This window comes from Vidua chalybeata, chromosome 15, assembly GCF_026979565.1.
Source record: "Vidua chalybeata isolate OUT-0048 chromosome 15, bVidCha1 merged haplotype, whole genome shotgun sequence".
Taxonomy (NCBI): Eukaryota; Metazoa; Chordata; class Aves; order Passeriformes; family Viduidae; genus Vidua; species Vidua chalybeata.
Window position 1 is genome coordinate 11,077,799 of NC_071544.1, and position 16,158 is coordinate 11,093,956.

The window sequence follows — 16,158 nt, forward strand, 5'->3', positions numbered from 1 at the left end:
AGCTGCAGGTGTGGCCTCAGACATGAGACCTGCCTGCATTTAATCGGGCTGCATCCCAGGCAGGTGGCCTGGGATTCCATTTGCTTTCAGCAAAGTAGCAGGGAGGAAAGAGGGTGGTGGTGCAGGTTTGGTGAAGCTGATAAACCTGGGTGGAAAGAAAGGGATGGCCTGGCCAGCCTGACCTAGGTCCATGCAGCAGCAAGGGACAGGTGTTATCCCCGTGCTTGGAGAAAGAAATGAAAGTTGAAAGTGAACAGAAGGGAAAAGCTGACTCCAGCAAAGTTAATGGCAAAGCTTCCAGTGGCTGCACTTCATTTCATAAAAATTTCACTGCATTTCATAAAGATTTCTCTTCCACGACTTACACCCATGGTTATGAAAGGCCAGGTGTACTGCTCATTTTTGTGGATGTTTAAATTGATAAAATTTATTGCATTTATAGTATTAATAAAGCTAAAGCCTATAAAAAGGAGGTATTTTGGGGGAAAAAAATCCTGAAAATTTAGCTAACACAGGACAAATGTTTCTTCTCCTACTGACAGTCAACACTTCATAATAATGGAATTTGCTCCCTTTTTAATTAAAAAGGCCAGTGTTCACCGAAAGGTGAATAAGAATAGATGTTTGGCAGAGGATCTTACAGTATATTTTGAAAGAGGTCTGTTTTATTTCCAAACTTGCTGCTGCTCGTAAGTCTAAACCTTGGAACTGACTCTGTTGCTTTCCTAATTGAATGCGATATATCCCCTTATCTTCTCACTTTAAAAATCAGCCGGCATTAAACGCTCCATTGTGCAACTTCATCTGCTCCTGCATGGGTGGTTTGGGGTTGGATTCATTTCTCTTGCTGGAAAGCAACTGGAACCAATTTTGCATCGGGGTGCCACGATTTGTCATTTGACATCGGGCAGAATCACGCGACTTTCCCCTCAAAACGCCGCGCAGTAAATGAGGCTGATGCTTCCTGGCTCTGGGCTCAGTTTGGTCACTGCCTGCTTCCCTGGCAAATCCTCCTCCATGGGAAGGAGCCACGGCAACCTGGTTTTCAATGTGTGTGGTCACGTTTCTCCTGCACTGCAGCAGAAGGAGCATCTCAGAGCTTTGACAAAGGAGAGGCCAAGCCAGGCTTGGCGAGTGCTGGGGAGAGGAGAGGAGGGGAGGAGGGAGAAGAGGAAGAGGAGAGGCCAGTGAGGATAAATGCAGGAGAGGATAAAATTCCCAAGCTGGTGTGCAGAGGCTTAGCTGTTAACAACCACAGGGGAACCAATCCCTTGACACTGAAGATGGGGCCACAGGACTTGTCAAAGGCACAGACACTTGGCTGGGGACTGAGAGCCTGAGTTATTGGTTGGATAAAGGGAAGAGATCCAGGGCTGATGGGCTTCCCATCAAGATTTCCTGGAGAGGAAAAAAATCTCTCCAGAAATCCTGCCCTGACCTTTCTCCATGCTCCTGCGCCTGCCCAGAGCTCACTGGTCTCTTACCCAAGCCAGAAAGGATTTAACTTGGCACTCAAGACTGGACTATGTTAGTTATTGTTTGGGCTTTTTAGTCTTAGGATTGGCTAGAAAACAGCATTATATTTAATAATGATAAAAAAAATAAATGGAAGCTTCAATATTTATTTCCTTATTTCTTAGAAATGAAATCGAAACTTTCCAAGAAAATTGGCTTCCCCCAACTCACCCTCATAAATCTTCCAGTCAGCCTGACTTGAGAGGAGGTGTTTGCTTGCTTGTTTTTTTTGGTTTTTTTTAGTAAAAAAACATAATCAAAATTTCCCAGTCTTTTTGTCTACTATGGAAGTAGGCAGGGAAAGAGAGACTGAATGGATGTTTTAAAATGTTTTAAACCACCCCTAAATAATTTGGAGGTCTGGAAGTTACCACATTTCCTTGGTGAGGGTCAGTTTTCACCCCACCGGAACCAGCTGCAGCTGCAGTAAGAGACAACAGAGTGTGACAGAAAAGCCCATGACAGATGGCATATATATATATATATATATATATATATATATATTTGTGTGTACATGCCAATCCATACAGTCATCCACCTATGCAAAATGTTTTGTGACCCCCCAAACAAACACTGGCCTTTTACAGAGCAAAATATTAATATTGCTTCATTGTGGCAGGAAAGCAGCTTTCCACCTCAAGAGCTTTATTAGCAAATGGGGAACAAAAAAACTTAACTGCTTGATGGAAATGCAGAAATTAATTGCACAAAATTTCATTGACTTCCTAGGAAAAAAATATTTCATATTTTAACAGCTTTTAAATAAATGGACTGCCAACTGCAAACAGCTGAGCTCCAGAGGGAGGGCTTGGCTCACAGTGGGAACCAGCCCAGGGCTAACTGCTAACGTGGCTTTTATTCAGTGCTTTTTTCCAGGTACAGCTGTCATCCAAGAGGATGATAAACTGCAACACCTTATAATTATTCCAGCAAAAACAACTTGGAACAATGCATTTGAAATTAAAGGGTGCCTTAAAGACAGAAAGTGTGGTGAATATACTTTCAGTACCTCTTTGTATTATTCTTCAAGGACAAAACACTGTCTTCTCTACAATTTATATGAAGTGAGAGAAAATCTAAAAACTCACAAAACTACTGGACACCCCATGTGCCAGCAGTGACTTTGGCTGGGTTGTTCTGAACCATTCTTCCCTCAGGCTTATCAGTGGAATATGTCTAGCTCCCCAAAAATATTCTATTTACACTTTAATCTTCCAGCACTTCAGAGAGCCTCTCAGCAGATCTGTGATGCTCCAGCAACTGCAGTCCATCAAATGCATTGAAGAATGCAAAAAAATTGATAAGAAAAGCTGTGGATGAGATGCTGGGCTGGGAGTCAGGAGGGTTTGGTGCTGCTCCAGCACAGCCAGAGACCTGCCAGGCAGGGCGGGGGAGCTCTCCCCACCACCCCATGCTCCCCTCCCACTCTTTGCTTCATCCATTTAGGGCATGAAGCCTTTAGGGAAAGCAGCATGTGTGTGAGGCCAAAGGCAGCACAGAGCATGAGGCAGCTACACTCTCATACTGGGCTTTTAGGCATCAGTAAAATATCAACAAGAATATATTGACTTAGACAGCAGCACTCCCTCCTCTCCATCGCCACTCATGCACAGCAAACACAACCCAAAACCTCAGCAGCACCTCCCCTCCCAAAAGTCCCCCCAGGCTGCCCTGACCCGCCCAGGGGCTGCCTCTGGAAAAAGGGCTCTGTATCTGTGCCAGGAAGGTCAACAACTTCTGACACTTGTTCAAATAAAGGCTCAAATTCATTTGACTGCTGTGGTCTCTTAGGGCTTCCTGAAATTGTGTGTGTGTGTGTGTCTGTGTGTCTGTGTGTGTGTGTGTGTGTGTGTGCCCATGGAAACACGATGGTGAAAGGTATCAGGCTTGTGTTGGGCACGAGGGTGTTCATCAGGGTATTCTCCCTTGAGGCTGCTGCAGCCTTTGGAGAGCAGGAGATTGAGCCTAAGGAATTTAGGAGATACCTCTATTCATTTCTGAAAGAGGAAAGGAATTAGGATGTGAAATGAAAGCTGAAGACAGGATTAGGGCAGAGGGAACTAAAGGGTAGGCATATTGAGTCAAGTGCCCTATTCCTAAAATCATATCTAATATTTTTTAAACAAAGGTAATGAAAATTTTTCCAGCCATAATTCTTTTCAGATTTGTATTTTCTTCTCCCATGATTTGTAGCATGACCTTATTATTTATGAGAAATGTGAAGGCAAAGGGATATATGTGCATTAGGAGCACTGAAACTCAGACCTTTACAGAACTTTTCTCAAAGAACCTCAGAACATCTGTTTATTTTATCACATCCAATTGCCATGGAGATGTGAACACCCTGTGTTATTCACAGGAAGATGACATAGCTATTCTTCTGCAAAACAGAAATTGCTTTTTAAGTATTTCCAATCATAAATCAGGAAAACACCCAAAAATCCACGTTCCACCCATGGCCCAAAATACCACACCCTATTCTGTCAATTTAAAATAAATGAGTGTGATAACCTTCAGCTCGATGTGATCATGAACTATTGATTTGTCCTTCTGGGAATAGACAAGGAAAATTGTCTAGACAGTGCAAGCTTCCCTATAGGAACCTCATTTTTCTGGTTTCCTTTCAAACCCCACTTTCCATTACCTCAGAGTGAGATATGCCCTATTTGTATTACCTAAATAAGGGGATGTCCCATCTTTATTTAAAACCAAGAAACCCCAGCATCCCTCAGGATGTCACTGAGGTAAGGGATGATGTTGACTGAGGTACACCCGTGGTGGCTGCACACCCCCAGCATCTCAGGGAACACCAGCAGTGCTTTGGGGTGGCTCTGGGACATTTGTGGGGGATGTGCTGCTCCTGGGTCCCTGGATCTATTTGGATAATTAGAACTCAACTGTATTGGGAATTAATTCAGTGCCTGCGGCTCTTCCAACATTACAAGGACAATTGCCAGGCACAAGGTTTTCCTTTGTAAAATGCAGCTTTAGTCTCATAATCCCAGCCTGATATTTCACCCTCCAGCTATTTCCCACATTTTTTTAATGATTAAAGTAGGCTTTCAATTAACATGTCTTATGGATCAGATACCACCTGCAGATACAAATATAAACATTAAAAAAAGAAAGGTTGCTCAAAGGCTAGAGAAAAATCCCATACTTTGTCACTTCTTTAAATCCAACCAGCCTGATAGAGAGCAGATGCTCTTGCTGGTGCCTCTGGAGGAGGTGAGGTTGAGTTTTCTGTATGTTCACCATTCAGCACAACTTCCATAAGCACCAGCACTGCTGCGTTCTGTGGTACTGTGGGACACAAAAGGGATCATCCTGTAGATAAGTGACTTGTTTAATGCAAAAAGAATACAAGCATGCATGATTATCCGCTTTAAAAATATTTTAATATATAGTTTCATATCTCAGGTTATTTTTCTGCAGGACTGTACACATTGCTGAGTGAGAGGGAATTCTACTCTCTTACACCTTTGCACCATTAGGAAAGCAACCCTCAAAATCTGAAATGACTGGCTATTATCAGAATAAAACTACACATTGCAGGAACTCCAACTGATATGAAATGAAGATGACTTATCTGGCTGCAATTTCCACTGGGGAAACCACAGGTTTGCACAGCTTTAGCTCTGGCAGCCCCGGCCAGGGGCACAGCCAGCTGAGCTCATTAGGGCCCTCAGCAGTGATGCAAAACAAGAATTGTGTAAGTCTGTGAGATAACTTGTCTGCTCTCCTGGGAGAGAGAGCAGCAAGGTTTCAGAGGGCTTCCAACTTGCAATGTAATATTTTCTTGTGGAGTTCAGTGAGAGGCTTAGAAATGTTTAAGGTTATATAGGCTGTTAAGTGATCTGGAATACACAATTGTAAGTGTTTGTGTATCCTTTTGCAATCTTTTACAGATTAAAAAATTGTATAATGGGCTATGTTTACACTTGAAAAATTATAGGTGATCACTAAGTTAAAAGAGCTTGGCTTGGCTTAGTCCTGAGTTTAGCTCATCATAACTTGGTCTTCTCAGCTCTCAAACTTTTGTACCCACGTGGGCTTGGTGTCTGTGTGCCCCTGCCCTCCCTTGGCAGGAAAGTCAGGGTCTGGCACGGGGCAGGGAGGGGACAGCTGGCACATAATCTGGTCACACATCTCAGGCTCCCAACACCCGCTGTGTGCACAAGGCAGTTTGCTGACTAACAGCCTATTCAGGCCCAGCAGTCACAATTAGGATCAAATCAGGATCCTGCTGTGCTGAGGAGTGTGTTCTTCTGGAGAGCTGCAAATTTATAAATAATGAGAGCCAAGAGGATGGAGAGCACAAAACATATTAATATTTTTAAAACATGTAACATTAATAGAGTGTTCTTTTCCCAAATTAACACTAATTCTCCTTCTTTTGACTTTTTGCTGTGTGAGTCATAGCTATTCAGTTAGGTGACACAGCAGCAAAAATAAAAATCAGAGGGAGATCTGAGGGTGAGGAGTCCTGGTCTTTGGAGTGAAGTAGGGCAGGGGATCAAGACACTAAAGCCAGGAGAGAGGCAGAGGAAGGAGCTGCCACATCAAGAAGAGCCTTATCACTTCTGGAAAAGGACAGGGCAGGAGCAGGTACAAGGGGATGGTGACAGAAGAGAGAGGTGCTGGTTTACAGAAACCCTGGCACATGGGTTCACAGGTGCATGAATCAAAACACTTCTAAAGCTTTACTAAGAACCAAAGAAAAGACTGTTGGTTGAAAATAGGTATTTATCCCCAAATCATCTTACCTTCAAATTAGGATTTAGGAATTAAGTAACAATATGCTTGTAACTGGGTCATAAAATCCACCCAGTTCCCTGCAAAGGCAGCTGTGATACCACAGCTGATTTTCCTTCCCATTTCTTAGAAGCAAATGAACAATTGTGGAAAATCCAGTGATCTGTGTAAGCTCTGCTTTGTGCTGGCCCAGCTGAGCTGGACTTTTTATGGAGCATAATGTCCTGTGTGGGGAAGCTCTGCAGTGCCTCACTGCAAGCACAGCCAAAACACAGGGCACACTAGCCTTGCTCCTGCTGCTGCTGGTTTTGGAATTGGGACCCCAGTACCCCCAGGACCGTCCTAAAATACCCCACTGGGCAACAATTCTGGGGCCCTTCACCAAAGGCAAAGGCAGCCTGGTTTGTAGAAAGCAAACTGTAAATATTTTATACCATTTCTTTTTAAATGGCTTGTTCTCCAGTTCAGCTTCTCTGCTCTTTTCCAGAGATGAGCATCCAGAATACTTCCTTTGAAATGCTTGGAAGTGAGTAGCTGTCCCTTGGAGTTGTGATTAGTCCCTCTGGGAAGGATACCAAAGAGAAGCAGCACATCACAGCCCCCTTTCTAATATTGTTAAGTGCACATGGATCATCTGTAACACAGCCAGATGCTGTAAGGCCAGCTATTGATTAGAGGGAAGAAACAGATCTAAATGAGCAAAGGAAGAACAGTGATGCCTTTGAGCTGGCATTCAGTGCTGGTCTTTCTTCAAACCAGACCTCTGCCACTCCAGGAAGCACCCAACCCTCCTCCTGTTTTCTGGGGCCAGTTACACCTACTGAAGCTCAAATATCTTTATCTCACAGCTGATAGCTTGACCACACAACCTGAGTGGATACAGAAAACTCCTGAGAATTCTGTGGTTTGGATTATAAAGCAGGATAAAATGACAATTGCTCAGTCCCCTGTAATATTTTGAAACCTTCTTTTTATATATTACTAAGCTATGTATGAGGTAATGATCAGTTCTGACAGAAAAGCTGGAATATGTGTGTTCAGCCATTATTTGTGATATAGAAAGGAAAACATCTGCATCGATTCAGTCACCTCTGTGAGCAACAGTGTAGATCAGACACTGCACAGCAGATAGAACTTGTATTAAAAATCTGATGATTAGGACATAATTATGAAACATTTTTTAATCTTTTAGTACATTTAAAAACATGACAAGCAACTAACAAACAAAAAGCAAGTCTTTTACATCTGCCTACAGTGGTAACCAGTTAGGGCTAAACCCAGAAATATCTGGGTTTTTTTTACAACTTGGTTATATGGAACATCACTTTTCCTGTGCATAGCAGTGCAGCAGCTCAAAAACAAAGGTCTTTTATGGACAAGCTACAGGCCCTTCAAAATACTGCCCAACAGCTCTCCTGCCAAATGAGAAGGACTTTACACCATATAACATAGTGTAATACACCCAACACACCCTGTGACGCACCAAGTAACTCTGTGTCACTAACAAAGTTACTGGAAGTGATGCTAACAGAGGTAGTTTTCTTTAAAAGTATTTTTTCACCCTGAATTATGTGGATTGGCTTTTTCATTGGAGCTGAAGAGGTGGTCTGAGAAACCTCATTCGAATTCAGTCAGTCCAGCACGAAGGAAAATTTTCTTTTTTAGAAGTGCTTGAATGTTTCCATTAAATCGCTTTTTTCTCTCCTAGAAATTTTATAACCATGCAAAGCACTCCAACACTGGATTTACGTACACCAGCAGTCTCAATAAGAACAACAAAATGATCCACATTCATTACATAAGCACAGAAGTGCTCTGTAGGGCCATGATGAGCCCATACACAGTAAGTGCCAACCAGGTCCTTTGATCTGAACCTACACACCTCACACTTGGAGAAAGCAGGATTGAGGCTGCAGTCTGCTTCTCAGTGATAACTGACAGAATTCCAGAACTCTCCCATCCAAGAAACAAGGGGTATTTCTGCAGCTTGGCTTTGTCCCTGCTGGGGTCTGGGGCAGATATCCCCTCTGCATTCCTGATGCTGATCACCTCCACTCCCCTCTGACGTCTGCAGCCTGGGCTGCTCCTCCTCCTCCAGCTCTCCCATGGTGATGAGCCAGAAGGTGACTTCACCTGCTGCACTGTATTATGATTTTCTTCATTCAGTGCTGTGCTGGAGAGATACAGTTTGTGACAGGGCCAGTGTGTTCCTTAGGGCTGTACAAGCCTACAGGACGTACACTAGAAAAATGTACATAATAAAACACCCCGAACAATCCCGACCTCCACAAGCATCACCTCAGCAAATACTTAAATGAAAACTGTGTAAGCTGAGAAAAACACAGGTATGTTTTCAATCTCTTCAGGCAAAGCTCCAGTTGAGAAGCTCTTTTTTTCTATCAAACAAGACTCACAGGATCTGGGCTCTGTAGGGATATTGGCCACAGATCCTCTCATATAAAGGAAAACCTTTTCCCTCTGGCCAGATCCTACTAAACCCACACATCTATTGTAAAAGCTCTAAATACATTTTCAGCTTGCCCTTGTTCAGATCCACTAGGGAGCACCTTAGATTCACCATTTCCTTAAGTTAAACATTTAAGCATCTGAAAGCTGCAGACATCAAAGGTCAGTTGTGGATTCTTATCAGCTTTACCAGAGTTTTCCATGGGAATCTCCCATTAGGGTACTGTGTCTCCACCAAACAGGGAGGAGTTGCTCTGATTACTAATGCTCTCCTTAGCCCCATCTATATCTAATAGCAGGACACTGAGGGAGTTCCTGCCTGTCCTGGCCAGGAGCCAGAGAACTGAACCTCTGACATGCCACCAGGGCACCAGAGCAGATGTACAGCTCTGCTAAATTAGGGAAGGACACAGACTTTAACCTGTTCATCCATCAGTAACCACAGAAGAACTCTGTTCTGGGCCAAAATTAAGTGAAACGTCACTTTATTTTCTAGGCATGCACAAGTTGTCACTTGGGCTAGAAAACAGCACCAAATGGTATGCAAGGGACACATTTAAGCACTACACCATGTGAACCACCACCAAGAGGGTCGAACGGCAGGGCTTCCCAAATCAGAGAAAAACCTGTATCACTCGGCCTTTCAGACTGAAGAGCTTCTGTTCCTGAATGAAGGTCTGTGGCTTGTCTCTGAGAAATTCTATTTATTTTTTTTAAAGCCAGGACTGAGAAACAAATCTAAAATCATTCACGCCACTAAGCAAAACCAGATTGTCCCAGTTCCACCTCCATGCTAGTTTTTATTCACAACTTGGGTTCTTTTGCTGGGAGGCAAAAAAAGACATCACACAAAGGAAGGACTTTGTTCTGGACCCTGATCCAGCCCCTGATACCATCACCCCAGCTATGAGAAGATGGAAGGGAGATTGAGGTTTTAGGTTCTGTGTACAGAACTGGGCAGGAACCTGCACATCTACATCCCTTCTCCAGTTAATAGCATGTTCCCTGCTGTACTGAAATTAAATAATAAAGAACTGACCAGCCTGCTGGGGACATCTCTAATAAAGTGATCCATCTGCACTCCTACAATGGGTGGTTCCTCCCACGTCACCACGGTGAAGGTTACTGGCAGGACACCCAGTCTACTTCAGGACTTGTTCCCAGAGCTTTCCTATCATCCTGTCCTGAAGGGAATTTTACTTACACACTCTGATATTTCTGCAAGCACCACCCTTCTGAAGCAGCATGTTGCAATTACACATCAGAATTTGGCTAAGTTTGACCAGCAATTTCATATCAGTTACTACTTCTACATTCACTTAAGAACAAATAAGTCACTGCTAGCAAACCCCCTTATTCTCTACTTCAAATGTGTCTTTCATAGGATGGTTTACTATAGTTTGTTGGTTTTTTTTTTTAATGTAAGCTTTATAAAAAATAACTTTACAAAAAATGCAATGTCATTGAGGAGCCATTTTTGCTATTAACAGTTACCATGGGATTTACCAGCTACTGGGATACAAAATTAATATTCACTTTTCTGGAAAAGCTGGGGTTTGGCTCGACTGTAACTCTGGAAAGTAGGAGGACTGCAGTGGTAATTCATCTTCTAGATTATCCAGATGAAAATGAATGAGGTTTTACTGGTAAAAGTTTAATGAAACAAAAGGTTATATTGCCACATAAGGTAATAAGCACCTGCCTGAGAAGGTTGCCACTGAAAAACAGATGACACAGTGACTAGAGTGTATTGAGAACCAATTTAAACTGCTCAGAAGTTCTGGAAGATTTCAAATTCTGGCCAGTTCCTTGGAAAATTGTTACGTTTTCTAAATTTAAGTTGGGAACAGAATCCCAGAACGCTGCTGCAGAAGAAAAGTTCTGGTTTGTCAAAATCAAGACACAAAAGCTCAAAAACAATTTAATTACAATAGGCTTATAGTTCAATCCTGAGAAAACTTAATCAGTTCAAAACAAGTGGAGCCAAGTTGAATCACATATTCCTGTGACAGTATCCATTTCCTAGAGCATTTCCTAGGGCATTTCTGCTCTCCCTGCTATAAATGGATATACATAGATATAAGAGATTAGGCATATAATATTTTTACACAAGCAGCTACACCTGGAAACACTGGCCACATAAGAGGGCTCAGCCTCCTGGCACGCCTCAGCTGGGCTCTGGCCCAGGTTGGACAAGGACAACTCAGTGGTTATCCCAGTGGCCAAACTGCAGGTGTTGTTGTCCACATGTGGGCGTTTGTAAGGGCAGTCTGAAAGCAATTATAAACCCAGCCAAACGAGAAACCTGAGGTTAGATTGTCTTGATTTCATTTAAGACATATGATTGAAGCTCTGCTTTTTAGGCCACAGTAGACTGTCATAACATGTCAGTTAATTATATAAGCCCAGTTATTAAAAAACAAACAAGTTTTCACTTCTATTGGAGCTGAAATATTTTCAAAGCCAGCAGTAAACAAAGTGTCTGTATTAAATAAATCTCAAGATGAATGTATTATTGACACATGGATTAACTGGGCTGGATATTTCAAAATCACGTCTGTGCCTTTGCCCGTGCAGGCGCTCTCACCAGGCCAACAAAAAGTATTGTCTTATCACAAACCCTGCAGGAATATTTGTCTAAAAATGCTTCCATTGCTCCTGTTGCTACTCAGCTTGCAGGGGAGAGGGATCTGTATATTTTGTCTGCTAGCTGGAGGGTGGACTCAGCACTGCCTGTCTGACACACTGCCCTGGCTACCTTCACACTTCTCAGGAGGATTTTGGGCTGGAAGAGTGTGTTTCCCTTCAGCAGCCCTGGTGGCTGATGCAACCAGTTTAATTCAGCTTTAGTTCAGGTCCACAGAGTCTGCCTGAGCTCGCTGCTGTTCCCAGCCCCGGTGCTCTGCTGGCTCAGCATTACCTGTGCACTTCCACAGGGAAATGATCCAGGAAGGATTGCAGTCAAGCCAAGACAAGCTCTCTCGTTTACATGGCAAAGGAACTCTTGGAAGGAAAGCGTCTGTAGCAATATCAGGGGCTTGAGCTTTCGTGGAAAAACTGAAAAACTTGGAAGCAAGCCAGGTGCTCATCCTCTTCAGAAGCAGCCTTCCCACCCCTTCCCTTTCTAGAAATCAGATGGAGCTTTGCAAAGACTAATTCTTAAAAAAACCCAAAAGTGATGAAATGAACATGTGCTACCACCTGCTGTCCATTATTTGGAAGAGCAGGGTCCTCAGCAGGGCCTGGCTTCCACGGTCTCCCCACAGCCCCAAGTCCCACTCTGGCCCCAGGACATTGAGAGCAGCTTCAGTCCATGTAGGGCCAGTCTTGGGGAGCTCAGGGGCACCAGTCACCCAGGAAAGAAGGCATTTTGTTGAGTTCTCCTGAACAAACAGCATCATCGAGGACAGAATTAGGAAATGAGGTTAAAGAGAATGTCAGAAAAGTGCCCAGGCTGGTGCAGTTTCTTGTGTGTCAGATCCATGGACAGACATGGAGGTATCAAGATGGACAAAACAGCATTGGCAGCTCCAGACATCCACGTCCTGGGTGCTCTCCTGGGGCCCCTCACCACCCACTGGCTCATCCCTGACAGGCAGCTGCTGTCATAAACAGCCATTAAGCAAACGATTCACCGAATAAATATGGGTTTAAATAGACCAATTTCTGTACAGGTCACTTCACTTCCACACGTCCCCACCAGGGACTGGCAACTCAGATCTGAAGCAATAAATCACCTCGGGCTGGCAAGAATAACGGCCCAGAGCTCACGAACACAAAGAATGCATTTAATCCTTTTCTGTTGCTGTGGTGAGCAAACAGAGCGTGCCCGGTGCATTAGGCAGCTCTCTGTGTTAATGTATTACCTATAATTATTTGTAGAACAAAACAGAGACCAGTGGAGTCAGTCCAGGTACTCACCATTGACTGTAGCCAAAGGGCTCCCAGGAATCATCATCTTCCCAAAGTCTTGACGAAGAAAGAATTAAGGGAATAAAAGGGTTTGGTTCTAATTGTTGTAAAAAGAACAACATATGTCCTGAACCCCAAGGTAACACATAAGATTTTACAAGAAAAAAAAAAAAAATCAGGATAAATCAAAAATCCTATTTTATCCTTCTCAAGCTGTGCAGAGGTGTCTCTTTTTGCAAGGGCCCTGGACATGTCACTGGTCCATGGTGCCTCCCATCCAAAACCCTCAAAACACCTCTACAACTAATTAACTAAGCACATTGTTTCACAAAGATTAAACAAAGGAGTCCCTCACATACAATGTTACACAGCTGAGCAGCAGACTTCAAGCAGCAGCTCAGTGCAGAACACATTACAGACATGTCCTGAACAGCCGAAGCGCTCAGCTGTGCTGGCAGAGACCACCCGTCAAACAATTCTGAATAAGAAATCGGGAAGAAGTTGCCTTTTCTAAGAACATGTGTCAAAATAAAGTATGGTTAAATTTAATTAATAAATGACTCAGATATAATGCTCTGATCAACTGCAACAGAAGGCTGGATTGCAGCGGATATTTCATCAGTAATTCCCCTGGACTTCCCCAGCCTGTTGCAGTTTGCTCTGAAAGGAACCCTCACCAGGCTGGTTTGGAAGGGATCATTTCCATAAGCAAATCTACCCCAGTTTTATCTGAAACCCTTTCTGTACAGCCAACGTGCTAGAGCAATTGAATAAAAAGGCCAATACAGCATCAGTAAAAGCAGAAAGGCAAAAGGTAATCAGAAAAAAAACCGAAAAAGGCAAATAAGTTAATCCAGGCTTTAAAAACATGTCAAGGGTTTTTCTCTTACTTTCCATCTGCCATGAAGACAAGAAAGAAACATTCTCTGGTGAAATAAAAATGAGCAAAGGAAGAAAACAACATGTGTGTTAAACCCATTTTTCCAAAGCCTCAATGGCATTTCTCTGCCACAGCACTCCACATCTCTCTGCAGGCTCGAGCCAGCGAGTGGATGCTGGGTTACTTCACTCTCATAGCATGAACTCGTACTCCTTGCTATTCTCAATCTGTCACATTCAACAATCACATGCGAAAATGACTCAGGCTGCCAGTTGTCTCCGTGTTGTGCTCGTTGAGCATTTGCCAGTTCCTCAGGAGTAGGCTTGATATTGAAAGCCACACTTTGGGAAACGTGATTTAGCCTGAGCCTGCTGCATTAGGCTCAAACATTTTGGTTTTTTTGTCTGACAATTTTTTTCCTTTTTTTAATCTTGCAGACCAACAGTTCTGGACACAGAGGAAACAACAGCAGATCAGATCAGTGGCTTGTTCAACTTAGCATTTTGTCCCTCCTGGAGGCATTTATTCAAAGTTCCTAATATTTTGGAAGGAATGGAAAAACTCTTAATGTACCACACCAATCATCAGCTCTAAACGTTGGACGAATTTTCTTCCTGTCACCTGCAGTGATCACCTGGGAAGCAGGCAGTGATTTTCAGCGTTTTTTTTGAGCAGAAGCTGTTCAGTGGTGCAGCCTTTTAGCCTGCATGGCTGCAGACACTGAGTCACCTTCCACCCTGCGTTCCCTCAGCTCAGCGAGGTCTCCCAGTGCTTGGAAACAAAAATCTTCCAGTTTCATCACCTCAGCCCCAATGCCTTCCTTCAAAGACTTCGAAAAACAATTAGAGCCCCAAGGTGCTACAGCCTCCTCTGAGCACCCTGTGGTGAGCAGCTCACACACACAGATGTGCCCACACTGCTTTGGGTGATCCTACTCCAGCCTGTCCCAAAGCAATGGATCTGGCCCTACAGGCGGGGAGCAACCTAATGTGTAGCTCCATGAGAGGCTGAAAAGTTTTCATATTTAATTATTTTGGCTTTTCTGGTGTTTGACTCAATACTATGTTGTCCCCTCTTTCTGCATACCTGATGTCCTAAGGAATGTATTTTGTCAATTCAAATAATATAGAAATAGCCACACTTAACTACCAGCTAAATTTATTCAGTCATTTTGTCATTTTTTTGCAACCACCAATGAAAAAAAACCCAAGAATAGTAGGCCTATAATAGCCTCTAGAATAAAGTGTACTTTATAAATTCTCTGGAGGGTCTTTTCCCAGCCAGAGACTGCCATTAGCTAAAATTCTTCTGATAAATAATAATAATCTCCTATACAAAACATTCAGCAATGAGGACATTCAACATCTTGGAAATGCGAAAGACATTGCATAAAGAAGACTATGTATAATTTAATTAGAAATTGTTAAATAAGCAAAAGCTGGGCCTAGGATTTGACACAGTAAATAATAATATTAAGAGATTGATTCTAAAATCCTCGTGCAACCATTTTATTGTAATTCAAAGTAATTAATCTGACTTGTTAATTTATGAAAGGTAAACAATAAATCACTCATTCTGTCCCTCAAATATCAAAAGTAAGATCATTGGGATAATAAACAAAGTTTGCTACATTTCCTAATAATGCAGTAAATGAACTTTTTCTTCAGGAAGCCTCTCCAGCGTCCCCCAATTACACAGATAGCTGTCTGAAAGCATACGGTTTGTGTAAAGCCTGTGTGTACCATATGCACAGATCACTTCACTTGCCACTGAAACAGTTGTGTCATGGGTGGAATGTGGCAACTCTACCCACACACAGTAATGTGATACAACAGATGAAGATAGTGGAAAGCCGTGAAACTGTATGGAGAAATTTAAGTAGATTGAGTCCATCTCTACTTCAATGGGAATTAGATCAGGCCCCAAATGAGAATTTATGCATGACAGCTGGATTAACATATATATTTCCTGAAAGACAGTACCTTTATAAACTGAAGAGTTCCATAGTGTCACACTGGAGCATTAGTTCATTTTTTATTAAGAGAGAAACCATCATTTTGTAATTCACGGTAATTTCCTCCAGGACATAGGTCTCCTTAGTTATCTCTTTTGATTCCTGATCTACTTAATTTGCAAGGGATGAGACTGCAGCAGGGACAGCTTAGTATATATTTGAGTTATAGTCCTCATATATTCTGGTTCATGAGCAGGAAGAAGTGCAAGCATGAGAGACCCAATTAAATTAAAAGTTCAGCACTCTTCCATTTCAGCGAACGGTCAGGCGACAAATGATTACAGCATTATTGCATTTTCTTACACAAGAAAAACTCCCTGCCCTCTTTTTTTCTAAAAAACCCCATGCCCAGTGGGCAGTGCCCTGCCTGCCTGATCCACGGTGTGAAATCCTGGCACTCCGGAAAGCTGGAGCTTCCCACCCGTCGCATGAAACTCCATCAGACATGCAGTGCCACGGCAGGGGGAAGCTTTACAATGCGGGAGCACAGATGGGATCAGCTTGCAAGTAAATATGTTTCTGTTGCTAGAGAAAATCATAGAAAGCGACGATGAATAAAGATGAAAAATAAGATGCTGACAGAGGAAGAGGAAAAAGCCGCCAAAATGGGTACAAA